Genomic DNA, 8,124 nt, shown 5'->3' on the forward strand with positions numbered 1-8,124 from the left:
AAACTTTGAGTTGTCACCATGATGTCGCGTATTGTTCGGAGCATTTACTTTGTGGTTTGTGATATAAGATTCTGAGGAGGTGACATATACATTTGGGGGTAGTTTTATTCCTCACCTATCAAGCATACAACTTCTAAATAGAATCTTCCTATGATAATTTGAGAATGGTTAGGCAAATTTTAACATCTCTTTAATGTAACGTTAACACTACAAGGGATCTTTCTGTTATACATTTTCTGCTATGCTTTCTTTTAATTTCACTACAGAACGTGTTGGTAAAAAGATTGTGGTCCGAATTCGAAGTCATTCTCATAAGTTTTTCACTAAGGTTTATTCTTTCAGGAGCATCTTGTACCATTAACCATAAACAAAACTATGTTAATATTTTAATGTACCTATTTGCAACTGTGATGAAAGGGCTCATCTATTTGTGGTTCGATTTTCCTCTTGAATTCATGTTAGGTTCTTCGCAACTAAAGCAAGTGCATTACAAACACTAAGAAGTCTATCAAAATTCCTTCTCCAAGACCGAAGCGTAAGTCTATGCATCCTTGCCCTCGCAAGCGGACTGAGACAGCTGGTAGTAAAGAAATTTCAGTCCCAAAAAAGGCAGTGAGTTCTAATTCTCTAAAGGCATCGGATTTTGATCAAGAAAATCAATCTCTGAAATCAGTATTACCTATACCCAGTTGCGAAAGCCTTGGTTCATCGGATTCAGATACACCAAATGGAAGTTTGTCGCCAAGATCTTCAATTAGCTGTATCTATGCAAGTGTTTTCATACCTGCTGAATTCAAAACACAATCAGAGGAAGAAGCTGGGCTAGATTATCATTCACCTCCCGATGAGAAAGCTCTTATGGTAACTAACTTCCTAATCCATACTCGTCTTGTTTTTCTTTTTCCGATTGTTACAGTGTTATCTCAATCCCTACTTGAGTTTTTTCAACTCTCAATCCCAAGTGGAAGCAGAATTGAGAACGATGATGATGTCGAGATTGACAATGATGATGCCGAGAGATTGTGAAATCGTTTCCTTCTCGTTGATGTTGTTTGTTGTTGTGTTGTGTTGTTTCCTTTTTGTCAATGTCCCACATTGTTTTTTTTACACTTGATTTTAGTGTTTATATAATTGACACAAACACACATTCGCATCTAATTGTGAGTTGGAGAGATAGTGCAAGTCTATGGGGCCCAAAGTACTTTCAATTTTTTTAAAAAATGTATTAATTAATTTCTAACTAACTAAGTTAATATAAAAAATTCCATGTCAGCAACGTTAAGTGACACATCAGTGTCGTTTGTGCCAACTCAGCTTTTTTGGAATGGATTTTGTGAACATTGCAGACATTAGTTAACATAAAGGACCAACTTGTAGCGAAAAAAATATAAAGGACTAACTTGTTATAATTAAATAACTTAAAGGACCCTAGAGGTAATTTAGCCTTATTTTGATTTCTAAACACAATTCATTATTTTTCTCCCCTATTGTGTTTGTAATTTGGTCAACAAATGACATAAACTCTCATTCTTTAATGGAGACGGGTATGTTTTGTAAAAAGAGAAGATAAAAATCTTTATAGAGGGGATGAATTTCAATATTTAAAAATCTTGTAATAAATGGTCATTTTGTTCTCACACATCAAATTAATGATATTGTGGTAAATAAAGAGGGAGATGATTCCTCCTTGTATTACTTTTTACCTGATTAATGAAAGCAGTTAAATTTGTTTCTGTCAAAAAAAGAGGAAGATGATTAGACCAAAGAGGAAAGACAAAAAGTGCAGCGTAATTTGAAAGCTAAGACTATCATCACCGCTGCTTTTGGTCTTGATGAGTTTTTATGTAATTTTCATAGTGAGACTACAAAAAAATGTAGGACACCTTTCAAGTTACCTATGAAGGAACAATTAAGGTAAAAAGGGCAAGGATGAAACATTAACCCATGAGCACGAGTTCTTCAGAACGAAACTTAAATAAAACATTTATGATGTGCAAAAATAATTCATCCTCATTGTAAATCACATAAGAATAGTGTGAAAAGTTTTTCAAAAGAGGAATTGTTTGTAAAAGTCCTTAGATGCTTAAATTGTAGTTGACAACCCAAGTCACTACAATTTCTCATAGAAGTTGGCCACTAACACAAATGGATCTCATCTTCTAGTAGTGACTAATATTTGTCCTGCAAAATAAAAATAATTATATAGACCTGAGGTGTGTATGAACATTGTCCTTAAGGATCTATCTGCCTCATAAGCGCAAATTCTCCAAGATTCAACAAGTTATTCTCGGTATGAGTCTGAGGTAACAGAACAACAAGAAGCAATCTTTAAGATGACCGAAAGATGTAATCAGGATCAAAAGAAGCAAAGGGATTTTCAGGTTCTATGTATGATTATTTTTCTTTTCTATATCTCGTAAAAGATGATAGTGGAATAGTTATATGAGAGAGAGACTGAGATGGAGTGAAAGATTTGACTAAGTTAAGTCAAAATAATTAAATATAGACAAAATACCCTTTTTGGCCCCTTATGTTAACCTTGGGGTTCATTTTGGTCCCTTAACTTCAAAAAGTGTCATATTGGTCCCTTAACTCTTCAAAAGATGTCATTTTAGTCCTTTTTGTCATATTAGCGACTGATTTAGCAACCAATTTTTGAGTTTTTCCGTCGCTAATGTGACAAAAAGGACTAAAATGACACCTTTTGAAGAGTTAAGGGACCAAAATGAACCTCGAGGTTAACATAAGGGACCAAAAAGAGTATTTTGCTTTAAATATAACTATTTGACCAAGTCAAATCATTATAAATTATAAAATTAATAAAAATAATAATAATAATAATAATAATAATAGTAATAAGGGTTAAATATATAAATCCCCCTGTAATGTTAGCGAGTTTTGGTTTTAGACCCTGGTAATATTTTTTTAAGCGCCCCCTTATGTTTTGTAGATTCCCTCATACAGCCCCCAAATTGCCAGCTGCAAGGGATATTCTTCTTAAATTTCACGCGTGGCATTTTATGATAATTTTATTACCCAGCTTTGGCCACATAAGGATGACAACATGGAATAATTTTATAATTCCTCAAATCTAGGGTTTTCTTTCCCCATTCTCTATTCCTTCTTCGTGTTCTAGTCTTCACCTTCTTCAAAATTTCCTACGCCGCTCCGTCCGCCGCCAGCTGGGATGGGTGGAAGCAAGTCTTCCTCAACAAATGATCTTGGAAAGGGTATGCCAATATGTGGGTGCAACTCAACCATGAAGATGTGGGTCTCCAAATCAGCGGAAAACCCATGTAAAAAATTATGGAGATGTAGGAATACCATGGGAGGTTGCGATATGTTCTTGTGGGACGATTTCCTTAACGTTGTGGAATTGAATGAAAATAGTACGTCCAGATGTCCCCAATGTGAAATGAATAAGGCTTACTTGAAAGAATTTGCAAAATAGATTGTTGATGTCATTGATTGCAAAGTTGGCAGGCACAACAAAACTGAAAAACTTAAGAGAAAGATTGCATTGGAAAAGAGAAAAAAATACTGGCTGATGATTGTACTTGGTCTGCCATAGATGGCGTTTGCAGTTGTGGTTAAGTTAGTGTAGTTGAAATTGGCTTGTTATTAATGTAATTTATGTCATGTAATATTGTTTGAATTTTGTTACAGTTGGTCTGTTTATAATTGCTTTGATCTTAATGAGATGTTGCAGTTCTGTTATGTATTTTGTTAATGAAACCTCAAGCTCTGTTATGAAATGCATAATGATATTGATATTGAAGTTCTGTTATGTAAATATGTTGCATAATTTTGTCTGATACAAGCACAAGCACACTTGGTGCATAATTTTGTTACAGTTGGAACATACTATAAAAGCACAAAATCACAGAATGAGCACATAATGATATTGATATTGAAACATACCACAAAGCAGACTTGGTGCATAATTTTGCGATTAACTTAGCCTTCCATGCTCTTGCAACAGTAATACCAACAGAAAAAGTTTGCCTAATATCTTGCATAATATCTCTTATTCTAAATGTATCAGAAGTTTGCATCCTCTTTACCACTTGTTTGGCCATCCACTTTGAGCTTGCAGACTTGTTGTTCAAAACCCTAGCACATGTGTGTGTATCTACTAGTGTTTTTATAGCAAAGGTTTGTTAGTGGCTCATCTTAGAGCATACACTAAAAATCCACATTTAGCCTTACACACTACCCTTACCCTATGGGCCTCATTTTTCACAAAGGTTATTTATCTGCCATTTAACACTAACCACTCAAGGATTGCTTCCCTAAAGTATTTAAGAGAATTAAATTCCATACCCCACTTGAATTTAAAGTCCTTATTGAGGCGCACTTTCCTAAACCTCTCATACTTGGGCCTTTCATCATCACAAGAATCATATGGGTCAGAACTATTTAATTCATCACTGTAGTAACCATCTTCATCCATACTCTTATTGGACTTACATAAAAGCCCAACCAGACTTGCATCTTCATTGATAGGAAATGTTACATCTATTCCTTCAAAGCCATCAGCAAGAGCATTAGCTCTATCATCTTCACTATCGTCTAATCCTTCAACAACCTTCTCTTCTAACCCTTCACCAACCTCCTCTTCTAAACCATCTAATTCCTTTTCCTCATTAACACAGTTAGGTTCCCTATCATCAGGGTCCATGTTTCCGAGAGAATGTTCGACAAATAAATTTCCAACGACATTCAATGCACTAAAAAAAGAAGCATAATCTGCAACATCATCATCCCTTTTTAGCAACATATATCCTTCATCAATTTCTAAGACTTTTGTCCATAACCTAAAACTACCTTCATTATACCCCAGCTTACTCACCACCTTACCAATATTATCCATTGTCTAAGATGCAACCTGAATCCCATTTACAGTCATATCAACACCCCCTCTATAAATAACTTCATCCTGATTAACCCTAAAAAATTCACCCCCATGGTGGAATGTAACACTAAAATGTTCAGAAACCTATGAATAAATCATACCCACATATCAAATACGCATATTTCACTCAAATAAAAACCCAGAAACAATAATACCATTGATGAAGCTATGATGAAATTCATAAAGCAACTTACTTGAGACATTAGTAGCTACTGAGAGTCGTACTCGTCTTCTACCTCGATTATGACCGCCGTTTTCAGTGCTTCTTCGTCATCGTCGCCTCCCAACAACCTTCGTCTTCATATAATCGCAGAGGAGAATCGCAGAAGTTGGGGATGAACATAAACCCTAATTTCTTAAGGGGGTATTTGAGAAGTATATATTGCCATATGCCAACTAAGCTAATTCAAATTAACATGTGGGTAATAAAATTATCATAAAATGCCACGCGTGAAATTGAAGAATGATATTCCCTTCCAGCTGGCAATTGGGGGGGTTGTATGAGGGAATCTACAAAACATAAAGGGGCGCTTAAAAAAAAACATTACCATAGTCTAAAACTAAAACTCGCTAACATTACAGGGAGATTTATATATTTAACCCTAATAATAATAATAATTAATATCTTAAAAATATTTTTTCTCCTTTATTTTAGGACGTGACAAAATTTATTTAAAACTTTTGAAATATAATCAAAATTTACAACATTTCTGAATCTAGGGATTTGTAATTCTGTAATTTGGCTATCCATTTTGGAAAATTGCAAGAACACGAGATGAAGCTGAAATGACTTAGAGATGATGAGGAATGTGACAACAAGAAGAAAACTCTAACACTCAAGACCAAGGAAGCAAAAGATTTTGACTCCGGTGAAGAAATGACGCTAATTATTCAAAACTCTATAAGATTTATGAAACACAAAAAAGCAGTAAAAAGAGCAACAAAAGAGCGAAGGAAAATCCTCATTTAATCCTACATACTTTCAATTTGGAAAGAAGGGACACATAAGACCCAATTGACTTTAGAACCATAAAGGATCTAGGATCATAGAAAATTCAAGAAACCTTACAAAGAACCTAAGAAAACCTACATTTCCTAGGATGACAATGACATGAATTTCTCTTATGAGGAATAAGCTAACATCTGTCTCACGTCAGATCACGAAGAAGATGAGGTAACCTCAGATTTCTCTTATCATGGTCTTTTTCGCATTTGTAAGAAATTAAATAAAGAAACGAGTATGTTATAACATTTTTGTCTAAAATCATTATTTCTTCCCTTAAATTTGAAAATAAAAACTCTTAGAAGAAATATAAAGTCTTAAAGAGAGACAAAATGTTTTAACTCAAATCTCTTTGTCATCTCACATTGTATTAGTTGAATCTATCAAGTTTAATCAATGTGATGTTTTGAAAAACGAAAAATGAGGATTTACATAACACACATGATAAAATCACCAAAGGAAGATATAACTTGAATCTTCATTTAGTAATCTAAGAGCATCATATAATAAGGCTAATATAGGTTACGAGCCTAAGAATAATGTTAAAAACTTCAGTAACATATGTCATGATCAACAGATTCCCAAATGAAAAATCCTCAAATGAAACTATTGTAATAAGAGTGTTTATATTGCATTATTTTGTTTTATTAAAAAGTGGTACCTTGATAGTACTTGTCAAAGGATATGACTGAAGATGCATCTTTTTTCTCTTACTTCACTCATAGAAAGGGAGGTTTTGTCTCCTATGGTGACAACAACAAGGGAGAAATAAAACGGTGTTTGTATCACTGGTAATTTCCCCAATCTAACGATTGGAAAGGTTCTTTTAGTTGATAGTTTAAAGCATAATTTATAAAGTGCCAGTCAGTTATGTGACAAATATAACAATGTAACCTTTGATCCTTCTAGATGCATGGTGATAAAGTTAAAATTAAATCAAACCATCTTTACTAGCTCAACAAGTGGAAACACTTACACCGTAAATTTATACAAAATTTCTTCAAATGAGGTTTGTCTTATGATTAATGAGGATGGATCATGGCTATGACATAAGAGAATAACTCATATCCACTTGGATGACTTAAACAAGTTAGTCCGCAAGGACTCAGTAATCTCTACACCAAACTTACTATTCTGTTGTGAAACCATAATTGAATGTAGTTAATGGATTGAGGATCCTGAACAAGTGGTACTGATCTCCGATACGGTGGCGCGGGGATGGACCTGCAAGGTTAACCCATTAACGCCCAAGTCAGTTCAAGATCCAAGATAAGTATAGTTAAAAGTGGAGATCAAGAGAATGTACTTTGCTTTATGTGTGAACTGACTTTATACCTTGGGTCATGTGGAGTGGATTTGAGTCGAAGTGGGCCTCGACTATTTGGACTTATGGTCGACCATAATGTAACACCCCAAATTTATTTTAACAATGTTAGTATATTTTACTATTGTTTTTAAATAATTATTTGGAACTTTCGGTGTGTTTATATGATTATGTGTTTATTTAATTTATTTTGGTTGGTTGGGCGTTACCGAGAAGTTGAGAGAAGTGAGAAAGTTAGCTAACCGGAAATTAATTCTAATTAATAGAGATATTGGGAGTAAGAGAATTAATTAAATAGTTGTTAGAAATAATAAGGAAATTGAAGAATTATTCATTTTTTATTTTTTTAATTAGTGAGTAATAGAAAATAGTGGATTTTAAAGAGTTTTAAAGAAAATAATTAGAAAAAAAATAGAGTAATTAGGGGTGTGGTGAGTAAGAAGGTGTATGGTGAGGCATGAATATAAAATAAAAATAAATTAGGTTAAATTGTGGGAGTTTGAGAAAGTTGGAAAATTCATAAACGTGAAAGAGGCAAAAGTTGAAAAAGTCAGAAACGTGAAAAAGGCAAAAGTTGGAAAAGAGGCAAACTAGAAGAGCAATGAGCCGGAAAGAAAGGATCACCATTGTTAGAGCTTGTTGCTGCAAAAAACTGAGGTAAAAGGGGAAATTGGTTAACTTATGAGTGTTTTAATTACATAGAGGTTAGAGAGGGGTCCCTGCCTTCTTCTTCTTTCCTTTCGTTTCCTCTATTAATGGACCATTAATGAAGTTTTATAGAGTTTTTGGATTTATAGATGGTTGTGCAAACCTCTCTAATTTGATGTATGGTAATTGTTGTTGCTTGATGTTGATTTTATGCTGAATTATGTGTTAAATTTC

This window comes from Vicia villosa, linkage group LG7 (assembly GCF_029867415.1).
Source record: "Vicia villosa cultivar HV-30 ecotype Madison, WI linkage group LG7, Vvil1.0, whole genome shotgun sequence".
In the NCBI taxonomy this organism is placed as follows: domain Eukaryota; kingdom Viridiplantae; phylum Streptophyta; class Magnoliopsida; order Fabales; family Fabaceae; genus Vicia; species Vicia villosa.